Source organism: Myxocyprinus asiaticus, chromosome 36, assembly GCF_019703515.2.
Source record: "Myxocyprinus asiaticus isolate MX2 ecotype Aquarium Trade chromosome 36, UBuf_Myxa_2, whole genome shotgun sequence".
Classification (NCBI taxonomy): domain Eukaryota; kingdom Metazoa; phylum Chordata; class Actinopteri; order Cypriniformes; family Catostomidae; genus Myxocyprinus; species Myxocyprinus asiaticus.
In genome coordinates this window covers 34342603-34367141 of record NC_059379.1, presented here as the reverse complement: position 1 = coordinate 34367141, position 24539 = coordinate 34342603, and the positions used below count along the sequence as shown (strand labels likewise).

Here is a 24539-nt window from a genome sequence, read left to right as displayed (position 1 = left end):
TTTGTTATGTTGTTGTTTTGGGGGTTACCATCATGGTGAAGAGTAGAGCTTGAGCCTAGGTTCAAGGCCAATATGTTTTGAGTATTCTACATATTGCTTTTAGTGGTGGTGATTTTGATTCATTTTAGTGACTCGAGTCTTTTGATTCTGTTCATCAAAAAGATACGTACAGATTCGTTCATTGACCTTTTCTGCAAGTTACGCCTTTGCACCTGTAGATGGCACCAAATAAACCAAAAGCAGTCATTCATGACCAGAACAAGTCTATTTAACCTTTATTAAAATGGGCGTGTATACAATTCTACAACGAGACTTCAGCAATGCAGTTTTTAAGCATCATATGTGTTTCCCCACAAATGACAACAAAGCAGATCTATCATACTTTCGAACTGCTGAGCACAACTATTTATCATGCTATACAAAAAAGACAACAATACTAGCCTCAAAAATAATAATGATATTCAATAGCATCCATATCTCATTGTAACATGTGGTCATCAATCACTTTTATTCATAATTCATCCGGCTCCTTTTCTTGATTTTCTTGATTCATTCATCTCATTCGCAAACAAGTGTATCAATACATTCTGTTCATTCACGAATGAACGAGACCGACCGGTTCAGTGAAAGGTGTATTCATCGTTCAGTGGGTCAAACCAATGACTGTATGCTCCTTCACTGCCCGTACTCTAATGTTATTGGCTCACGCTATAGTCAGTCTTTTCAAGCAGGACAGAGCAACACAAATGGAGCAACACTAAGTTCAACCAAAGAGTTATTTTTTGAGTGTACATCCTAACATATAAATGCTAATGATATTGAAGCTATAGTTTGTGTTATCTTAAAGACCCCACAAAATGGTTTGATGCAAATGTATTTCCTTTATTGATGTATTTCCTATTAACACTATTGATGAAAGACAGATATTGAGGCGGGACAAATCAAAGGGCTTGTCTTTTCTTTTAAATAGCAAGTGGCCTTTTTTACATCTTTTTTAAATTTACTTCACAGCCCAACAAAACCATGAATGCCTTATTACCATATTAGGAAGAGGAACATTCTCATTCTAGAGAGCATTTTACTGGACCAAGATTTATATATCTTTGCATGCAAGAAAGTACACTAGCATGTAGATTAGAGGTGAGTATATACAGTATATATTGTGGCGGAACAACCCGCCCCTCCCTCTCGTCATCGTCGCCCTGCCTCTGAGGGCCGTCCTTCAGCAAGGCTCACAACGGGAGTGGGCAGAAGAGAAAAGAAGCACATAATTAATAAGCCTTGTTTGGGCAGTGGGGTGAACGAGGCACATCTGATGTGCCTTGTCACTGCTGCCAAATAAACATAGAGTGCACCTTTTCTCGGGAAGCCGGCTTCTATTCCCCTTGTGTACACACTTTGGCATCCTCACACGCCCAGGAGCAGAGAGGGGAGGCTTTGGCTGAGTTAGATGCGTCGCCAGACCAGCTCCTCGAGCCCCTGGCGCGAATAAGATGCGTCGCTGGGGAGGACAGCCTGCGTTGTGGCCGATGGGTCAGAGGCCAGGCCGCCTTCTCTTCTCACCTGCCTGGGAAAACAGGCCGCCCCACACGCCATGAACCCAGGAGGGGAGCATGTGCGGCCGCCGGACCACGCTCAAGCCTGGGCCATTCCTTGGACACATCCCGACCTTCACGGAGCCCCGTTTCACCACGAGGATTCCAGACTCCCCTCTGTTTTGAACACTTTTTTCCCCATTTATGAACATTTTATGTTGATTATTATTTTCAATAAATGCCTCTTCGAGGCTTGACACCACACCCACTGTGACTGTCTCTTGCTCACCCCGCTGCAGTGGAGGAGTATGCGGGCATGAGTGTGGGCAGAGACGGCACAGTTGGAAAAACATGGTGACGTCACTTTTCCTCTCGTTTGCTGGTGAAATGGAAAGCCTGGAGTGAGACGGAGAAAACACGAGGACAGCCTCCCAGCCGCAGCCAAGGGTTAGTGGCATTTAATAAGCATTTACCCTGCAGTTGGTTGAGGCTGTCATATTAATTCATGTTTTTCTCTGTTCCCACCCGGGTACGTCTGGAGAAGTATCCCCCATACGCCCACTCCAACCATAGGGTCTGGTTGAGGAAGTAGCATTCCCTTATATGCGGCAAGGAGGGTGCACCTCCTCGCTCAGGACTCCATGTTCAGACAGGAGATTGGAGGAGGTGCCGACGGGGCGATGCTTGGGGGGGAATGTGGTGAAATGACCCGCCACTCCCTCTTGTCATCATCGCCCCACCTCTGAGGGGTGTCCTTCAGACACGCTCACGATGGGAGTGGGCAGGAGAGAGAAAAGGCTCATAACTAATAAGCCTCGTTTGGGCAGCGTGGTGGAACAAGGCACAGCTGATGTGTGTTTGACCTCATCACCGCTGCCAAATAAACATAGAGCATGCCTCTTCTCTGGGAGCCAGCTTCTATTCTCCATGTGTGCACACACTGGCATACTTGCATGGCCAGGACCAGAGTGGGGAGTGTTTGGCTGAGTTAGATGCATCGCCGGACCCGCTCCTCGGACCCCTGGCACAAATTAGATGCATCGCCGGGGAGGACAGCATGCATCTAGACAGGCTAGAGGCTAGGCTGCCTTTCCCTCTTACCTGCCCCAGGTCTGGAAAGACAGGCCGCCAAGGATGCCACCGCCCCATGCGCCACGGATCCAGGAGGTGAGCGTGTGCGGCCGTCGAAACCCCGCTCAAGCCTAGGCCATTCCTTGGACACATCCCTGACCTTCACGAAACCTGTTTCACCCCGAGGATGCCAGATTCCTCTTTGTTTTAAACAACTTTCCCCCTAAACACTAATTTCCCCATTTATGAACATTTTATGTTGATTATTATTATCAATAAATGCCTTTCTTATTGCATAATTTGTATTATTTACAAGTATTTAAATTGATATTTAGGACAAGCGCTAAAAGCATTAAAACGGTGTCTCTGCTTTAATTACATCAATAGAAAAGTTTTTTTTTTTTTTTTTTTTTTTTTAGAATAACATGCATTGAGGACAATATGTGGCCCTGTTTTAAGAGTGCTAGTGCTAAGTGCAGCACTATGCCATAAGTCAAAAGTGCAAAGTCAGTGGCCATGGTCATGAAGTTTTGGTATTTTCATGCAAGCATACACTAAGCCTAAGCACCCTGGGTCAAGTGCAATTCAATTCTGAGGTTCTTCTCTGGTTATTGCACCTTCAGCAGCCTATTAATTAGCCCATTCCCTGTCACGCACCAGCAAAATAAACAAAGACAGCACATTCATAAGAAGCTGGTAGTGTAAATAGACTGTATGCAATGAATTTGAAGAATATGGACATGCTCCTTTTATATGCTTAGAAAATGTTATTCTTATCAGGATTTGGAAGTACACTAGGGAATGTAAGTAAGGTATTATTAAAAATGTTATCTACTGACATACAAATCATGGTTAGTATTAATAGTGATTGTATCAGCACGCACTTCACTTCTACTGGTCGATTTTAAACAATTACATTCATTAACTGAAACAATTAACCACAGAGGTGCTCATTGTAGCAACCTGGATACTTCTTAACAAAACTTAACTTTACTTGAAACTTCTTTCTCTTAGTTGTAGCCTAATTTATAGTGTTTTACAAGTATATTATCAACTAAAACAAAACAAAAAATAATCACCTTTTCATTATCCATAACACGTCGATATAATTTCATATTTTATTACTATTAATTTAAGATAAATTATAGCAATTCCTAAAACTCCAATACCACACAGTATGTAGGCTTAATTTCTTATTTCCTGCTTTGTAATTACAAAATATGAAGGGATGAATTCACTAAACTGTTGTGGCACTTTAGTACATTTTAACTTCACAGTTAATGTTAATTTCAACATACTGTATACTAATACAATTTAAAATCAAAATGTTTATTTGTTAACATTAGTTAATGCACTATGAACTAAGATGAACAACAATGAACAATTGTATTTTTATTAACAAACATTAACAAAGATTAATTAATGCTGTAAAAATATAAAGTTAATGCATTAACTAATGTTAAAGAATGGAACCTTAATGTAAACAAAGTATTACCAAAATAGGCTCATTACAGATTGCGCTTCTTTCAGAAAAATTGCCTGGCCCAATTTACATCACACTATCACCGCAGGCGGTAAAATTAATTTTATTTAAAAGAGATGTCTGTGTAAATTTTTAATCAATCATATCAGCAGCAATAAATCAAATAATGATCAAATGATGGAGAAAAGCATTATAACCTGGCATATATCCAGATGTGAGTGGTGGTCAAGCGCTTTTTCCGCATCTTAAAGAGATGATTACGGTGTCTGGATCACAGTAGTCAGCGATGCTGTTCAGTCCTGCCAAAGTGTGTCAGATCACGGTGGTGTGCAGCATCCTCCAAGTCCAAGCACTCAGAATTGGCCTGCAAGATCAGAATTTTGCATGCAAATTGCGTTCAGCAGCGAAATTGTGTCTCGTTCGCGCCGTAAATAAATCGGGTGTTAAACCAGCGCAAACAACGCGTGCAAATAACCGCCGCTTTTACAGACCGCAATTCATTCTTAGTGATTTTTTCCCTAATTCTTTGATTTGTGATAAATGTCTTTATTTAACATATTCACTGTAATGGTTTAAAAACAGACCGCCAGAAAACCCTTATCTGTCGACCACTATGAATAGGATATTAGAGGAACGCATCCCACTGTGTTGTTCTGATCTGAAAAATGCTGAATCCAGAGTTTCTGAGTCAAAAGCTCACCACTCTTAAAAACTCGTCCTCTCGAAGTCAAGCATCCAGATATTCAAAAAACTATCGGGGCACAAAAGAATAATATCTCACATTTTTAGTGATCGCCTCTCAGTTCCTGTCGTTCTCTTTTTTTGTGTTTTTGCAGTAAAATTGTGGTTCACAGATCTTAAGCGTGGCCACGCAACTGCTGCGCACAGCACAAAGGGAACGTTACCTTGACCTTGAAAGGGGGTCCATGGCCACGCGCTAAACTTTGAGCGCTCGAGATTTCGCAACAGCTAAGTAAATAAGACTCATTGTAAATGTTCTTTGTTGCAATGTTCTTAATATGCATTGTTTGTGCATTTTCCAAGCACCACAGATTAAACGTAACTATCAAATCTGTCGCACTGCACAGCTTTTGTTTTGCAGTCCGTCCGATCACCTAGGGTGGGCAGACGAACCTTCAGGGTGGGCAATGCCCACACTAGCCCACCCTTAGACACGCCCCCACGCTGAAAACAGACCTGCTTTTGAAACGTCATAGCGCAATGTCCTATTTCTCAGAAGAATTGCAAACTGCGCTTTGTGCCACTTCATTAACATACAATACACCCACAGTTTGCACGTACACACCCACAAACACTCCCACCCATGCCCACTTGCGCTTTGAGCTGGCACAAAAATTGCACTTAGAATTAGCACGCTCATGAAAATTGGATAAGACGTAGCGCACGGTCGTTGCGCGTAGCGCTGCTCTTTGCGCACTCACGGAAATAGAGCCCCAAATAATTTTTTAAAACAGTAAAAAGGGTCCGTTTTCATTTACTATTGACTTCTGGTGAGGACAAATTGTTGTATTACCGTTAGTTTAAAATCTGCTCTATCATGACTATTAAGATTATTATAAGGCAGTCACATTATTAATGGTCAGGGCTTTGGGCTGCTAACACAAGGGTTACTAGTTCAGTCACAGGTGGGAGTTACTGATGAACTGAGAATTAATGAAATCCCATTCAGTCCTTTAGCAGTTTTGGCACTCTACACAAGGTTGCTCCAGTGAGACTATATCTTTTATTTGCACAATTTAAATTGCTTATGATGGAAAACGTGTCAATTAAACATGTTGTTGCACTGGTTCAATGGACCTCTGTGGGAACAACGGGCTGCTGTTGCCTGGAAACCAACAAACAATCGCACAGATGTGTGATGCTGCCTGATCCAAGGCTCCAACTGGATTTGCTGACTTCATAATTGTTGGCCACGATATCCTGAACTTTAACTGATGTCATGGCAATGATGCATAATGAAAACAGAAGAAGACATGGTCTGATGGTTTTTGAATGCATAAACAGTGGCAAGTTAAATGCATGACAGATTTCAAACATTTTAAAGCCTCAAGAGTTTGTATTACATTGCATTAGGGACTATGAGCACATGAGGTTTGTGACTCAACAAAGCAGAATCAAGAAATTTGCATAGTTAAATTGAATATCAAGTTAAATTAAATAGCTTAAATTTTTCATTTAATTCAGTATCCTTTTGCTCTTCATAGATGGAGGTCCAAATCTCAGATCATGCAATTCATTCTGCTTCAAATTAAATAAAAGAAACTGGCGTCCAGGATTCTTGATTCACTCCACTTGTAAAGCACAAGTGTTTACGGGTCAATGATGTGAGGTTTATTTTTTTGGTTTGGATCTATTATTATTATTATTATTATTATTATTTTAAATACATTTAAGTCAGATAATGCTTTGAATATGCACCTGCTATGTTGAACATTCCTGAATTAGCCTAAAATCTATTTGGATGTTTTTGAGATGCTTAAACTAAAACATGCCTTTATGTATAACTGTCCAAAAATAAAAAATAAAAATAAAAATACTATAAAAACTATAACTATATAACCCTATAAAACTAAATATATAAGAATTTTTTTTTTTTAACTATATACAGTAAATGTTTTTCAAAAACATGAACTCAGCATGAATACAAAGATTGCATTTCTTAGAACTTGGCACTCCTTTTCATCATCTTGGACATGTTTATTTGTCACTGACCCTTAAAGAGATTCTACGGAAACTTACAAATGATAAACAAAGCTTGCAGCTTGTCAGCAGATTGCGGCACATCGTTCACATGTCCCAGCTGAGTGTGAGTCAGTTTAAAAGAATGTATGCTTTCTCCAGATTATCTGTGGATGAATGGTACATATCATCAACATCCACCGAGAAGTTGGACGAAACAGTCTATTGAGAAACCATTATCGGCAGCTGACTTTCTTGGCATTACTTACCGGGATTAAGTTTCTTCAATGAGAGTGTTCTCCCATTTAAAAACAGACATACGATAGATGATTCGCTTAAACCAAAGTATTTTGTATGCGGACCGCTTAAATTTTACTGTAAAAAGTAAATCTCTGTGAAGCCAACAGTCACCAAGCATGCAAAAGTGCATAGCTGGAAACAGACCAATAGACCAATACCGTTCCAGTAAACTGCACCTTTTACATAACTAAAAGGGATGCCAAAGTAAACCGGATACTAAAAAAATATTTAACGATAGCAGTGTTTCTGCAGTACCGTCAGTACTGAGTACAGACTCAATTCGGTCCCTGAGCGATGTCTGACTGACACAGGACTGCTTTTAAATGCTCACATGCTTATTTGAGCACATGCTCTGTTACTCCTTTACACTAAAATGCTGCTAATTGTTGAGTCAGAGCCGGTGCTTGTCTGGAGGAACTGAGAAGCGATCGGAAGAAGAGCGTTCGCTCCTCAAGTGAAATCGGAACCAGTAGGTTGACTTTTCTTTAGCTAAAATCGGTCTATTTACCGAAATTCAAAACACTGCCCCCAGTGGCCAAAGCAGTAAGTGTTGGGCATGCTAACTTCCTGTGTGATCATATTGCAAAATGGCCATCACACTAGTTAATATTAATCAAACAACAATATTGAAAAGAAAAACCACTGCTAAATTGAAAATAAAATAATTTAAAGGAATATTCCGGGTTCAATACAAGTTAAGCTCAATCAACAGCATTTGTAGCATAATATTGATTACCACAAAAATGAATTTTGACTTGTCCCTCCTTTTCTTTTCTAAAAAAAAAAAGCAAAAATCTGGGGTACAGTGAGGCACTTGCAATGGAAGTGAATAGGGAAAAAAAATTTTATGTTAAAATGCTCAAAAGTTTAGCTGCAAGACATAATACGCGTGTTAACATGATTTGAATGTGATAAAATCGCTTACTAACCTTTTCTGTGTAAAGTTATAGTCAATTTTACAACTCTGTTGCCATGACGATGTAATGTCAACAAACCCTAAAAGCCTTCAATGACTGTAAAAATGATGATTTACAAAAATTTACAGCTCAAATAATGCATGAGTTTTAACAGAAGAATTAATGCAAGTGCTTTTATAAAATGATAAGCTTCACATTTCTGCCTTTAATCCCTCCAAAAATTTACCGCATTCACTTTCTATTTTAAGTGCCTCACTCGATTTTTGCTTTTTTTAAAGAAAAGGAGGGACGAGACAAAATTATTTTTTTTTGGTAATCATCATTATGCCACAAATGCTGTCCATTGAGATTAACTTGTATTGAACCCGGAATATTTCTTTAATGTTCTTTGTTTATTTCTTTGTTTTTTATTAGTTCTAGTTAAGTTTATACCTAATCCTTTATTACTATAAATCTTTACCTGAATAATTTCTACAAAAACGTGAAGCAATGTTTACTTAATTGAGTAACACTTCAAGGAAACATGCAATTGTTTTAATTTCTTATTTACATCGATATGTTTCCTTAATAGGCTAAATGAGTGTGTTCAATAGCATATTACCTTTTTTAAGTTGTGGTATTGAGAATTGTAAACTTTTACTGGTATTGGTACCAACTACCATCATTTTGGTATCATGACAACCCTAATAACTAATCATAAAAAATTGTTGGAGCTAAGCTAGTGGATCAAGTTTTACGCTGTTATTGAGATGTGCATAAAAAATAAGCAAGAATGATGCAAACAATATAGTTATATCAGTCATTCTGCTGGGAAACTATTGGGTTGAAAAAACACAATTGCTTTAAATGAATTAGGTGGATCGCCTAAACATAAATTAAAAAAGGCAATACAGAATGTCTCTGTAAATAATGCAAATCCATCAAAATTTATGTAACTTTAAAAAGGAAAAAGGACACCACAACAATTTGAGTGAAGAGTGTGATTAAAAAAATAACTTAGTATTTGGTATGTCCCCCTTTTTCTTTGATGACAGTATGCACTCGAGAAGTTTTGCAAAACCTGATGATCATGTTATCCAGCAGATTTATGTTTCAAAGAGCATCTTAAAGAAATCTGACCTTTTGTACAGTGATCAATATCACAAATGTGCTTACATTCAATTAGAGACCTAGAAATACTGCAAAACAAAAAAAAAAAAAATTTCAGAATTCTAAAACGTTCTCATTATTTTCAGCTTTAAATGAAAGTAAAATGTTTCGACAACCAAAAGAAAACAAAATCAAGATTTTACAAACTGGTCACATAGAAAGGTTACTATACCTACATGGTGAAATGAACACTAGAGGTGCTACAACATCAGTGACTTTCATTCACTTTCACACAAATTCCGAGTTAAACTACAGATTATCATTTCATAAATACTTATTTTTCGCCATGTTGCTCACACAATGCTATCTTATGACATCTAAACACTTTTACTATAGAACATGACTTGTAAGGTGATACATTTTAACATATGCATTACATAACCAACTACATTAATAAGCTTATTTCAGTGCAATTAAATTGCACAGTAGCTCAACTAATAAATTGGACCGGGGCACGAATCCAGAAGAGCCGACAGTCAGAAGTGTCATAGAAGCACCACAAAAAGATGCAGTTGCTACAGCAATTGTGTTTTCCATCTCAAATTTCTTGTTTGACACTATCAGTAAGTTTAAGCTTTAAGGTTGGGGTCGGGAGGTAGATTTTGTTCATTTAAAACTCGATTAATTTTAAAAACTCATCTGTTTAGGAGAAAATCTAACTCGCTTTTAGCACCAGACAGTGTACGTCACCTCGGAACTGCAACAAAACTTGTAATGAACCACATAATAGACACATCAGACACATTATCGGAGGCTGCCAGACACATCTTCGGAGGTGAGCTTCCCTCCCTCCAGGACATATACACCAGGCGGTGTGTGAAAAAAGCTCAGAGGATCATCAGAGACTCCAGCCACCCGAGCCATGGGCTGTTCTCACTGCTACCATCAGGCAGGCGGTATCGCAGCATCAGGACCCGCACCAGCTGACTTCATGACAGCTTCTTCCCCCAAGCAATCAGACTTCTGAACTCTTGATCTCCCACGATCAAAATACATCAGCATTGCACAGCACTCTTACTCTTATATCTCACACCGGACTGTCATAAATTATATTATTATTATATTATATTCTCTCTTAACAACTGACTATCAACCGACAGCCTGAATGTCAATACAGTACAATACAACCTACTGTACATTTTATATATACTGTATATACTATTTTTTTTTATTGTATAATGTGTATTCTATATTGTGTGTATTGTATACTGTACAGTGTATGTTATTATTTGTATATTGTGTGTAATTATGTGTATATTAGACTTTAAATTGTGTTGTGTTAATCTGATGTTATTGTAAATTGGTATATGTCTCATCACTGTCACGACTGCTATGTTGCTCGGAACTGCACCCAAGAATTTCACACACTATTGCACTTGTGTGTATGGCTGTGTGACAATAAAGTGATTTGATTTAATTTGATAATATCATTTTGCAAAAATGTTGCCACAATTGTGTAATTTTTATGACATCAGGATGAGACTTTCAATGTGGCCTCATGACATTTGGCCTGCACTCTAATTCAATTTTCAATATAAAAGCCATGCTTCTAAACAAATGAAAACGTGACAATGCCATGTCCCTAGATGTACCACATTTTTGGGTTTGATGATTACACTGAAAAACAACCATTTTGTTTTCAACTCTAATGATTTGAGTTAGTAGCTGCAGTGTAATGGCTCATTCTTTTCCTTGTCAAAACAAAGTCTCTGGTCCGCCGCAGCATTTTTTTAAAACACAGAGACTCTCCAACAGCTGCAGTGAATTATGTGCTGTGAGCACAAGGACTCTTCCGCCCACCAGCTTTCAGGGGTCCCTCATACCCGACCAACACAAGCCAGGGCTTCCTAAATGCTCCCAACATACTGGATTCTACCACCTTTCACAGACTGATTTCCACTGTTTCCAACATTTATTGGCCTTTAGGATTGTATTAGGTTTTCTATATGTGCCAACTGAGCTTTTTCTGCTGGATCGGACAATATGCTCAAACAGGCAGGCCAAATTACGGCTCATTCAACGGTGAAGTCAAAGTTAAAGCAGCAGCGATTCGACTCAGTAGTTCTTGAGGAGAATGCCACATTTACCCTCTGAAAGCTACAGAGAAAAGTGTTTCTCTAGGCCTCAATCCAGTGGACAGTTAGCCCCAAGCACATTCCTCACAACTCACTTCCTGTCTCTATATTTTCATTCAACAGACAACAAAAAGATGAACTTTTTAACCAGGCCTTGGCGACGCACGCACACAAACATACTCAGAACACAGTTAGCCAAAGTACACTTGACACACAAGCAACTGTATGAAGTACTCTTTATATTTCTACAAATAGAAGGCAAGTTCTATATCTCAGATTATTAAACTGGTATTAGTAATTTACTAAAACAGAACACATAGGCAATGTTCCTTAATTTAGGGAGCTGTCTACTTAGGTAGTATTTTAAAACATCAAAAGCACACTCTAGACGAGATGGCTGCTTCAAAAGGAATTATGCTGCCTTCAAAGGCCACATCCACACTAATATATTTTTTGCTAGAAAATGCAATGTTTTTGAAAGATTATGTCTCTCATCTACACTGAAACTGCGTTTTCCTCCACTGAAAATGGAAACTTTCGAAAATGTGCTATAGTACGGCATTCTTTAGAAAACAATGATGTTTTCAGCCGAAAACGTATTAGTGTGGACGTGGCCAAAGATACCTTTTTTCGGCGTAAATTCTTAAGCAGCATCGCATTCATGCTCAGTGGGAACATCCAAGATGGTGTACAAATTAGAGTGATATAGATTATATCTATTAAAATGGTTCAATCTGATAAAAGTGGCTATTTTACCAAATGGGTCAATGACAAATAAGGTTGTCCAGGGGCCTGGGTAGCTCAGCAAGTAAAGACGCCTGGTACCACACCTGGAGTCACAAGTTCAAATCCAGGGCATGCTGAGTGAATCAAGTCAGGCTTCCTAAGCAACCAATTGGCCTGGTTGCTAGGGTGGGTAGAGTCATGTTGGATTAACCTAAATGTGGTCGCTATAATGTGGTTCTCACTCTCGGTGGGGTGTGTGGTGAGTTGTGCATGGATGCTGCAGAGAATAGCGTGAAGCCTCCACACACGCTAGGTCTCCGCAGTAACGCACTCAACAAGCCACGTGATAAAATGCGTGGATTGACAGTCTCAGATGCAGAGGCAACTGAGGTTTGTCCTCTGCCACCCAGATTAAGGCAAGTCACTATGCCACCACAAGGACTTAGAGCACATTGGAAATTGGGCATTCCAAATAATTTAAAAATAAATCAATTAAGGTTGTCCAAGGTGATAAAAATTAGAAATCTTTTAAAAATCTAGTTTAAAACACACATCTCAAGATCGTAGATATGTAATCTGTGTTCATGTTTATTTTCATACATTTTTGAAAAACATTTAAAACATTTTCTACAAACAAATTATAATAATTTAATGCCTTAAAAATTAAATTTGGTGTAACCATTAAGAAAAGGGTATTTCAGGGGGCCTGGGTAGCTCAGTGGTAAAGATGCTGGCTACCACCCCTGGTGTTCGCTAGTTTGAATACCAGGGCATGCTGAGTGACTCCAGCCAGGTCTCCTAAGCAACCAAATTGGCCTGGTTGCTAGGGAGGGTAGAGTCACATGGGGTAACCTCCTCGTGATCGCTATAATGTGGTTCGTTCTCGGTGGGGCGCATGGTGAGTTGAGTGTGGTTGCTGCGGTGGATGGTGTGAAGCCTCCACACGCACTGTGTCTCCTTGGCAACGCGCTCAACAAGCCACATGATAAGATGTGCAGGTCGACGATCTCAGACACAGAGGCAACTGGGATTCGTCCTCTGCCACCCGGATTGAAGCAAATCACTACATGACCACGATGACTTAAAAGCACATTGGGAATTGGGCATTCCAAATTGGGAAAAAAAGGGTATTTAAATACTTTTCTTGCACCTTGAATAAATTGAATATACACAACTTAATCATTAATTTCAAAACAAGTTTTCAAACATATTTTCAATGTAAAAATATTTTTTTCACATATAATAAAAATTATATTCAAGAATATCAAAATGTTTTCTCAGTGTTACTCAATATGACCTGAACAAAATGTGCCTTTTCATGAAAATCTCATATTTTTTTCAAATAATAATATTTTAAAACAAAATGGTTTCACAGACTATTATTTTAAGAAATATTAATAAAAGCTTTTTCTGCACTTCTCATGCCTACATTTTATTTATTTTTTTCAAGAATTTCAGCATTTAATGAAACCTTGATTTTATTTTACGTCATTGACCCATGTGTTTAAGTGCTTTGGTAGGCAGTACCAGCTTCCTTGAGTTTGTCATGTTTGTTCCATCATAAACACTTAATAAAAAGCTAAGTGTTTTCCAAAATAATCAGCCCACAGCGACATATTTTTATTTGGGCTCTTTGGAAAGGATCAAACCCATCTGTGGTAGAGTTATACTTGTTAAACAAGCCATTTAATCCCTCTCTGTTTGGACATCTTCAGATCACAACAAAGTACTGTTTGACTGGTGTGTGTTTTTTCCGGTGCCTGAGTGAGAATTACAGCGATCAAAGGCGTTGACTCTGTGAGCTGTACTGTAAACTTGTTTGGGAATTTCTTTAGCGAGGGATCTCTTTGCCAAGATTTGGGTAGAGAAACTGTTTTCATCTTTTCTACGACACATTATACAAAACAGTCCAGGGTTTTGAAATAGTGGAAAAACCTTAATGAGTAAATGTAGACTGGGAGTTTACCTCCTTAATTGTGCAGATACTATCTAGACAAGAAATAAAAAAATAAAAAATATACAAATCTCCAAAATATACAGTCACTGACTCATTGAGAGGGTTACAAAATTCACCATTGCATTCCTACAGCACAACCTGAACTTAGATTCAGGGGCGGATCTACCGGGGTGGCATGGGGTGGCAAATGCCACCCTAAGAAAAAGCATTGCCAACCCATCTGCCACCCCAGCATAAGTATTCAAATGTATCAAATACAAATTATATTATATTTTTATCATTTATCAAGTATATTATCATTGATTTTGACATTGTGTAGGGGTTTATTCATGTCAAACTGGCCAAACTCTCACCAAACGCACAAATGACTACAGACCCATAGCGTGATTGATTAAAGCAGCAACCAGTCCCATGACTGTTTACAGCAGCAGCCAATCACAGCATTGACCAATCGCCTACCTACTATTGCAGTGCGTGTACAGTGTTTGGGCTCTCGCGGGTTGATGAGCTTATTTTCTCAACAACAATGACCACATTGACAAATATGTGGGAAAAAAAGAGGTAAAAGATGAATTTCTCAGTTGTTTCCAAGTATTCACTGAATGATAATTAGATTCATCGCTGTCAGTTTTGGGTTTAGACATGTCCTCAACACTTTCTGAAATTGCTTTCGTCAGGTATGTGTATAATCCAGATGAAACATCTCCAGTTCTTGAGTAGGAGTTTCTAGTTCATCTATGTGTGTTTTGACAGGCGATCTGGCGCTGGAATGTGTTATTTTGAATGTTAGGATAAGTGTTTGTTGCGGCTGTCGTTTAGTGTCAGCAGATTTGCCGCAGCTCACGCTCTTTTCCGTGTCCCCCATTGTGATGGCCTTCTCGGCTATATTGTTTGTGTGTGTGTGTGTTGTCTTTTTTCTCTCTTAATCACTCTCAGGTGTGAGGTAACCAGGTGAGCTGATTGTTGATGGGGCACACTGGTGCGCAGTGTATTTCCTCCCTATATAAAGAGTGTTTCATGGCTGGGTTGTGCTATGGGAGACGGTTGTTCATGAACTGTGTCATCTCGTTCAAGGGCGCTCAGGCGCATATTTTTTATTTTTTTTTTCTGGGTTCCCGCTGCAGGAGCTGAGAGTTTGTGGTTGTTGCTGTCTGAATTTCGGAGTTTGCTGTTCTTTCATATACAGAACTGTCAATAAATGTGTCTGTGTCTCCACCACTCTTGTCTCCCCTCTCGCATCTTTTATTGCTTTTTATTTTTAAACACTCATCCACTGATGTACAGATCCAATCTTGTTTTATTAAAATTAAAATTTATATTTGGGCAAATTAGAATCCAAAACCTCTAAAAACTAAAGGCAAAAAGTTACCACTAGATCAATCAGTCATGTTATTAATCAAAGTGCTGATCTATGTATTCATCTACTGACTAACAAAATCCCAGGACTGATAGTGGCAGATGTAGAAATGAAATTACAATATTATGTGAAATATTTATTTGGGTGCTTGAATCTGTCATTAAGAATGGCTGTTGATCAAAACAGTTCATTTAAAAGAATCTTTTACTGTGCATTACATAATTAATATACATGAGTTTTGCAGCACTGTCCCCCACAGTACAATTTTCTGTACAATTTATTTGTATTTAGACCTAACTTTGTGTAAATCTTCACTTTAAAATGGATTATTATTTCAGCTGTTACAAAGGTGATTTCCAACAGGACTTTATCAGCAGAATAACATGGGATATGCGGTTCCTGTGGAAATACAGTTGTATTGCAAATTCATGGACATTTGTAATTTGATAGTGACTCCAATTAATGAACTAGTACTTTTTGCAATGAAGCTTGGTACCGTAATCCATAAGAACTACGCATGGGCGCTTGCTTGGTGTTGCCACCCCTCATAGTCTGCATGCCACCCCTTTGCCACCCCCCCAAAAAATTCTAGATCCACCCCTGCTTAGATTTACTGGTACCAGTCTAAGTTCATCTCACTCACTTGTGGCCCTTATTTCCACAAGTCATTGCTATTTACTGTAGTCTCAGGGTAAACAAAAGTGGGATATTTTACAAGAAATACAACCCCAATTCCAAAAAAGGTGGAAAAATATAATAAAAAAAATAGGAGTGAATTGTAAATTCTATTCAGCCTGTGCTATATTGAAAGCAACACAATAACAAATTTTTTGATGTTGCACTTTTTTTATTTATTTATTTATTTATTTTTTAAATATACATTCCTTTCAAATCAGATGAGTGTTTACTTCTGAAATGCAACATCACCATTTCTTCTAATTACACTTATCAAGGGTTTGGGCACTGAAGACACAAGTTTGTGAAGATTAGCATGTCACAGTTTGTCACCATCCTTCGTTTTCAGTTCCAGAGACTTTTATGTTGACATCATCTGAGACTCTTATTTTGATATCTTGCCAGGTAAGAGTTTATTATTTCATTATTACCTTCCACCATTGTTTCACATGTGTTAGCTATTTAGCTCGTTTATTTCTCTGTGTGTATACACTACCAGTCTAAAGTTTTGAAACACTTATTCTTTATTATAATTTTTCTTCACATTTTAGAATAACAGTAAAGTCATCAAAACTATGGAATAACAGAAATGGAACTATGGGAATTATGTTGTGACTAAACAAAATCCAAAATAAATCAAAACTGTGTTATATTTTAGCATCTTCAAAGTAGTCAACCTTTGCCTAGAATTTGCAGACATGTACTCTTGACATTTTCTCAACCAACTTCTTGAGGTATCACCCTGGGGTGCTTTTTAAACAGTATTGAAGGAGTTCCCATCTATGTTGGGCACTTATTGGCTGCTTTTCTTTATTATTTGGTCCAAGTCATCAATTCCAAAAACTTTTTTTTTTTATTTTTATTAAATTTTAGTTTCATAATGAAATAAATGAATATGGTGGCACAATTATATTTTTGTCTACAAAACTAATTTCAAACATTTAAGCATATGCCTTCAGATCAAAAGATTTTTAAGATCATGAGAAACATTTCAGTCAAGTGTTTCAAAACTTTTGACCGATAGTGTATATGCCCTCACTTCCATTCTCCTTTGTCAGTTCTTGTGTTCCTTATGTGTGAATGTTTAGATGTAATGTTAAATGTGTATATTTAGTTCTTTGTAGGCTATTGCTCCAAGATGATTGTATCTCCTTCTTCTTTGTTTCAATTAAACAAAGCATGTGTTTAGATCCCTTGCCTCTCATCACTACAAAATGTTACATAGCAAGCAGAATTTTCCCTCATTCATCCATTATGCAGGTCTTCAGCTGCAGAATTGTACGGGGCCTTCATTGCTGAATTTTGCACTACATAATTGTATTATTGCTACCTTTTGAATATTAAATTTTTATACAGTAGTTCTATTTTTCTGTCTTCAATTTCACGCATCCAGTTGAATAGAGCTTTCATTTAAGCTGGACTTTTATTTTGACAGACCTTTGAGTTCTTCCTGTTTTGATGGGTTAGTTATATCAGGCTTCCCTTAATGCTGGAATAATCCAGTCGTGACTCTCGAGCTGAAATCTCCGAGCTGCACCACAGGAGTTCATTAAAGTGTTAACAGCCGTTTATACTCTAAACACACTGCATAAAAATTAAGCATCAGTAGTGTGTGCTGCATTTGTGAATGTGACCATGCATGCACGTGTGTGTGTGAAGCAGATGACAGAGCAGAGCGGCACCTCTTGTTCATTATGCAGCATATGTGACTGTATATTATTTAATTAAATTACATCCTTCTGCTGTTTAATGATCACACTTGGCCATATCCAGAGGTTTTTTATTTTATTTTCAAATTGTCATTGAATTAATCTCAAAACTGTCACATCTCATATCATTCTGGTAATGACAGCATACTGTAATATGGTACCGAAATTAGCAACAAGATGATATCATACCATTTAAATTTTTTTTGGTATCGCGATAATTTGTTAGTATTGGTAAACCATGCAACTCTAACTCCCATTCCATGACAGACACTGGCTTTTGGACCTGACACTGATAACAGCTTGGATGGTCCATTTCCTCTTTTGCCTGGAGAACACGAAGGCTGTTTTTTCCAAAAGCTATTTAAAATGTGAACTCATCGGACCAAAAAACAAGGTTCCACTGTTCTACTTTCCATCTTAGATGAGAGGGAGCCCAGAGAAGTTGGTGACGCTTCAGGACAGTGCTGATGTATGGCTTCTGCTTTGCATAGTAAAGCCTTAACTTGCATCTGTGGATGGTGAATAGTGCTGACTAACAAAGGTTTATCAAAGTATTCCCGAACCCATGTCATGATATCCATTACAGACGCATGACGATTTTTAAGACAGTGATGTTTGAGGGATCGGAGATCACACACATTTAGTGATTTTCAGCCTTGCCCTTTATGCATCAAGATTTGGCCGGATTTCTTGAATCTTTTAACTATATTGCGCACTGTAGATGGTGAAATGCCCAATATCCTTCCAATTTGTTCTCAAAATGCTGGATTATTTGCTGACGCATCTGCTGACAAATTGCAGAGCCTCGACCCATCCTTACTCTTGAAGGAATAGGCTTTTCTTGGAGGCTCCTTATATACTATAACACGACTGCCACACCTGTTTCACATCACCTTGTTATTTCAACTCTTCAGAATGTTCTTATTCCTAAATTTCCCGTCTCAACTTTTTTAGAATGTGTTGCAGACACGAATATCAGAAAAAAAGCAATGCAGTTGATTAGATAAAAAATGAATTACCTTGTCTGTATATAAATCACTAGGGATGCACCGATACCACTTTTTCAATCATCTGTTCAATAAACTCTGCTACTGAGTTCATATCTCTGCCTACGTGACACCTTTAACTTTTAAACCCTCACGCTTTTATTTTGACATTCTGAAATTGTCAAAGTCCTGTGTGTGTCTGTTTGTAGGCAAGTTCACAGTAGTTTAATTCGCTTATTCAAATTCTGGTAAAAAAGCACCTCCAGTGCCATTCTAATTGCATATTATAAGTGAACCGAACTATTGAACATCTACATCTGAGATGTTATTCTTGAGTAGCGCTCAAATATTGTGCGTGCGTGTGTGTAAACAGAGCAGCGCGTGCATTTTATATATTTACTTATTAAACACAGCCTTTTGTGATTCAGAGAGCTATTGCACGTCTTCAAGTGGCTTTGAATAAAATGCACGAGTCATATGAACTACTTTAATTGTGTTTTAATGGTTCTTTTATGTCATTTTTTGAGCTTGACAGTAACAAACATGACTAACACACAGTATCGGATTTGGATCGGCTCGTCGGACCGATACCCGATCTGTTTAAAAACGTAAGTATCGGAGCCGATACCGATCCAGGTATCGGATCGGTGCATCCCTACAAATCACTCTTTTTTTTGCCATTTTGCATATTGTCCCTACTGTTTTGGAATCGGGGTTGTATCCTGATGTATAAAAAAAAGCAATTGAATCGGTTCAGTGGCATAACCACTATTTATTATTTTTCCCAAGAAATAATGCTTTTTATATTATAAATAAATAAAAGCACCCTTCGAAGGCAAACAAAGCACACTGGAAACTCAACTCACAGTAGTTTAATCCTTTCTCAAAAAGATGAGATTTTTAAGGTTAATTCTCTATCGAATTTAAAACCAACAAAACGTACCAACCTACCTTATACCGAAACCTCAACGATAGTATCATTAAAAGCAAATGTGTGATGAAAAATGCATTTTAGGTGCTTCAATGACACTATCATGTGTCAACTCGCATGCTCTTCAGGACTCGTACCCCGGTCCTTTGCATCACAAGTGCAATGCTTTAACAGTTGAGCTACCACGCAATTGGATCGTGCTTGAACAAGCTTGTAAATGTAGTTGGTTATGTAATGCAAATGTTAAAATGTATCGCCTTACAAGATGCGCTATAGGAAAAGTGTTTTGGTGTCATAAGATAGCATTGTGTGAGGAACAGGGCGAAAAGTCCCAATTCTTCTAGGTCCACTCCAATCAATCTTCTCGATAAACCCATTTCTGGTCCACATTATCTACCCAGATTAAATGATTAATATACATCTGGAACAGAAAATAAATCCGGACATACTTTGTGATTCACTAGCAATTCTAAAAATTTCCAAAATGACAGTGTACTTCCTCCATGTGAGCCAGCTAAATTAGTTATAAAATGAAATGATGAATGTATGTTCACATCCAAGATGTACAATAACATTCATGAGAGAGGTCTTGAGATACTTGTGATGTTAACATTTCTGAAAACATGCAGAGATGAGGCAATTTTCTCCTCTCCCAGCTATTGTGACGGCTGTGCTTGGAACGGTAAATTATTTGACAATGGAGAAAAAAATGAATCAAGTGGACTCTCTCGCTCTTAACATAAACAGACTTCAGGTTCTTCTTTAACAGATGCCTATTAAAGGGATAGTTCACCCAAAAATTAAACCCAAAAAAATTTAAAGTGGTAAAAGAGCCAGAAGTTTCAACGTAAAACACAAAGTACTTTTTCTAACAAGGCAAGTGCATTACAAATCTTGTATTCACTGTCTGACTAATCCAACTTCAGATCCATCACTCGCATGATTGCTTTGAATATGTAATACAAGGTCACTTCATGTGTGTGCTCACAGCTATCCAGTTTTATGACTAGACTTAAATGTATCTAACTGAGTAATGCCCATTCCATTTGGTTTGGCAAAGAGAACTCGTAATTTACATAAACTCCTCTGTACGTCTTCCAGAAGAATCCTAATAGCTTTTCGGCAACAAGCAGGTTGATCAAATAGTCTAAAAGTCCCATGAAGTGATGATGAATGACCTCAATGGGAAGGATTGCTGTGGTGAACTGAACCTGGTGACTCTGTGTGCGTAGGACAATTATGTCCCATTCCAAATTAACTCAAGCCCATGAGGAAATAACATGGAATGCATGACCTGACATGTCCAAAGTATTACAACAGACAGCATCAAAATGTTTTACCATCCCTATAGAGCCATCGTGGAAGAGGAGCTCCTGTCCAAATTAATAACTGCTTGATAAGTCCATTAAAGGTCAAAAGGGATACAGCCAAAAATACATTTATACAGTTTTGTCGATACGTTTGAATGTTTTCTTCAGTCAATGAAAAGTCAGAATGTGATTTAAAGTTGCTAAAAGCCTCTTTATTGTTTGTAAAATGTATTTTATCCTATTCATGTTCATTTATAATGCACCACTCTGGGAACTATGGAAGATGGATTGCGCCACGGAATAAAAAATAAAAGAGGTAATTCTGAATTTGTATCTCACAATTTAATGTATTTACTTATTTCTTGCAAATATGACTTTTTTTCACGCAACCGCGACTTTTGTGACTTAACTCTAACTTTATTTTTCGCAACTGCGTGCAATACAGTCGCAATTGCGAGATATAAAATATTTATCTATTTCTCGCAAAAGCTTCTTTTGTGGCTTAATTGTGACTTTATTTTTCACAATTGTGAATTTATAACTTGCAACTGCAAGATATAGTCCTTATTTATTTCTCACAGTTGCGACTTTACTGCATGCAATATTATTATATTGCAAGATATAAAGTATTTACAGTATTTATTTCTCACAATAGTGACTATATTGCACGCAGTTGTGACTTTCAAGCAATTGCAACCTTATTTCTTGCAATTCTGACTTTTGTGACTTAATTGTAACTTTATGTCTTGCAATTGCAATAATTACTACATTATTGCACAAAATCGCAAGGAATAAAATATTTTTTTCTTGTAATAACAACTTTTGGGATGTAATTGGGACTTTTTTCTTGCAATTGCAAGATATAAAATCTTTATTCATTTCTCGCAATTCCGATTTTATTGCACGCAATTACAAGACAAAGTATTTTTTTCTTTCTCACAATTACAATTTTTGCGAATTAATTATGACTTCATTTCTCTTAATTATGAGGTATGAAGTTCTTTGTTTATTTCTCCCAATTGTGACTTTATTTCATGCAACTGCGGCTTTATTTTATTCAGTGGCGGGATTAAGACACCATAGAGGGCTCACTTTGATTGCTAGTTTTTTATTTTTTCCCCCTCTTTTGTGTATTTATAACCCCATGTTCTATACACATTTTTACTTTTTTAATTTTGTGATAAATATGTGGATTTTTACTTGCATAAAATAATGTGAATGTAAATTCTGTAAATGTTAATGGAATAGCACACTAACATCCCACTTTTACTTTGTCTGCAGTATCCATAGACTACCTATTTGCCAAAATCTGCAGAATGCAGATTGCAGTGTGGAAATATGGAAATATGTATATGCCTCAATCAACGTAATGCACTTGTTTTGACTTTCCATTTCCAGTGTGATAATGAACTGGAAGTAATTACAGAAGTTTCTTTTTTGACTGCATCCCAGATAACACACTATACACAATGCACTTACAATATACACTATGCACTCAGCCATGTAGTGTATGAATTTTAAAAAGTGTAGTATCATCCCAAATGGAACACTTAATGTTTTTTACTAGATGGACGCATTCTCAACACTTGCATCTCAAACAATGTCCATATTCACACAGCATGGGGTGATGGTAAAGCATTTAACTTACATTTGTAAGGTGCTTTCTTCACTGAAGTTTTGCTAGTTGCTACATTCTCCATGATTTACAATTGGTTTGTTAGACCAGCAATGAAGCCTGGTAACACCGCCCCTTTTGCTACGTGCGGCAAGCCGCAAGCGCTATGTGCATGAAGTGTCCAACATTCCACACTCCGTTGTGCATCATCTAGGTACTCATAGTACACTTCTTTTTGTTGTATTTTCAGTGTTAACTACAGTGTTTAGGTGACTACTACTCACACTACTTACACTACAAAATGACATAGAATAGTGCAGAAGTGTGCAGTTTGGGACGCATTGTTTATTTAATTGGACCGCCAAATGTTAAGACAAAAAATTTAATAATAATTTTTTTTTTTTTTTTTTTTTTTACAAAAATGTCCATACTGTAGGGATAGTTCCCCCCAAAATGAAAATTCTCTCATCATTTACTCACCCTCATGCCATCTATGCAAGATGTGTAGGACTTCCTTTCTTCTAAAAGATTTTTAGAATATCTCAGCTCTGTTGGTCCTTGCAATGCAAGTGAACGGTGACCAAAACTTCAAAGCTCTAAAAGCACATAATGGCAGCATAAAAGTAATCCATACGACTCCAGTGGTTTAATCAATGTCGTCTGAAGCGATATGATAAGTGTGGGTGAGAAACAGATCAATATTTAAGTCCTTTTTTACTATAAATTCTCCTCCCTGCCCAGTAGGTGGCGATATGCACAAAGATATGGATTATACCACTGGAGTTGTATGGATTACTTATATGCTGCCTTTATGTGCTTTTTGGACCTTCACAGTTCTGGCCACCATTCACTTGCATTGTATGGACCTACAGAGCAGAATTTTTTTTATATATAAAAATCTTTGATTGTGTTCTGCAGAATAAAGTAAGTCATACACATCTGGGATGGCATGACGGTGAGTAATGATGAGAGAATTTTCATTTTTGGGTAAACTATCCCTTTATTTTACTCATATCCAATATGATGAGGAAATGTTATGACATTGTAGCATACTACTTTTTGAAATGCTTGTGGAATAATGCCTACTGTTTCACTTACCATTTTTTTTTTTTTTTTTAAATAGTATGCAGCGTGAAGTACTGTTCAGTATGTACTGTAGTATGGTTCTACTATAAATGTGCACCAAACCATGGGTTCATTATCCACAATGAAGCATTCCTTTCAATTTATCCTTAAACTTTTCTGAGACATGTATGAAGAACAGCCACCTGTCCTAAAACTACACTGTAGAACTTTAAGAAGTTGAGGAAAACCCAACAATCATTTCAGACTGATGTCAAAAGCAGAGATGCTGTAACACTGCCCCCTATTGGTCGAGTTACTACCTGATAACACTGGACATGTTTTGTATCAAGAGTGGGTTATCCAGTCCTATTATTACTCTTACAATACCTACATCAGGAAAAGGACAAACTGGCAGTACAATTAACTGATCTTAAAAATCAAGGGGGCCAAAGACAAAATATACAATTACATACACACTTTACATTAAGATGTTACTTTTAAGTTGTGGAAAAATGCAAGGGTGTAGATTTGGCTTGAACATTGGTGAGGGTTTCAGCGTGAAGCATTTACATGTTTCCATTGATAATGGTATAAATATTGTTGGGGGGGGGGGTTGTACTTGCTTGTTTTTATTATTGGGGGTATTGGGGGGGGGTTACCCTTACCCCTTATCCCCCCCACTCCCCCCACCCCCCGGAATCTACGCCCATGGAAAGATGTATCCAATGTTTAAATAATTTTCCAGCGGTAAAGGAAAGATTACAGATGTAAAATAAATAAATAAATAAATAATAAAAGAAATGGCTAAATAAAACTCCAATAATCACCCCTTTTTAATCTGTTGTTGCTATAGTTTAAAGATTTACTTTTAAACATAGGCTAGACTTTGTGTCTTAATGAACATTTCTCAAAAGCTGAAAGCTCTCTCAGTATTGCTGATACAGTCATCTATGTTATTGCAAACTGAAAGATGGAGCC

At 37.6% G+C, this 24539-nt stretch overlaps 1 protein-coding gene across 1 annotated transcript in view; it reads right to left on the bottom strand.

Moving 5' to 3' along the window:
- Positions 1-24539, bottom strand: part of LOC127426735 (protein bicaudal C homolog 1-like) — a 159269-nt gene that overhangs the window by 134058 nt on the left and 672 nt on the right. The gene's annotated exons all lie outside the window — the stretch shown is intronic.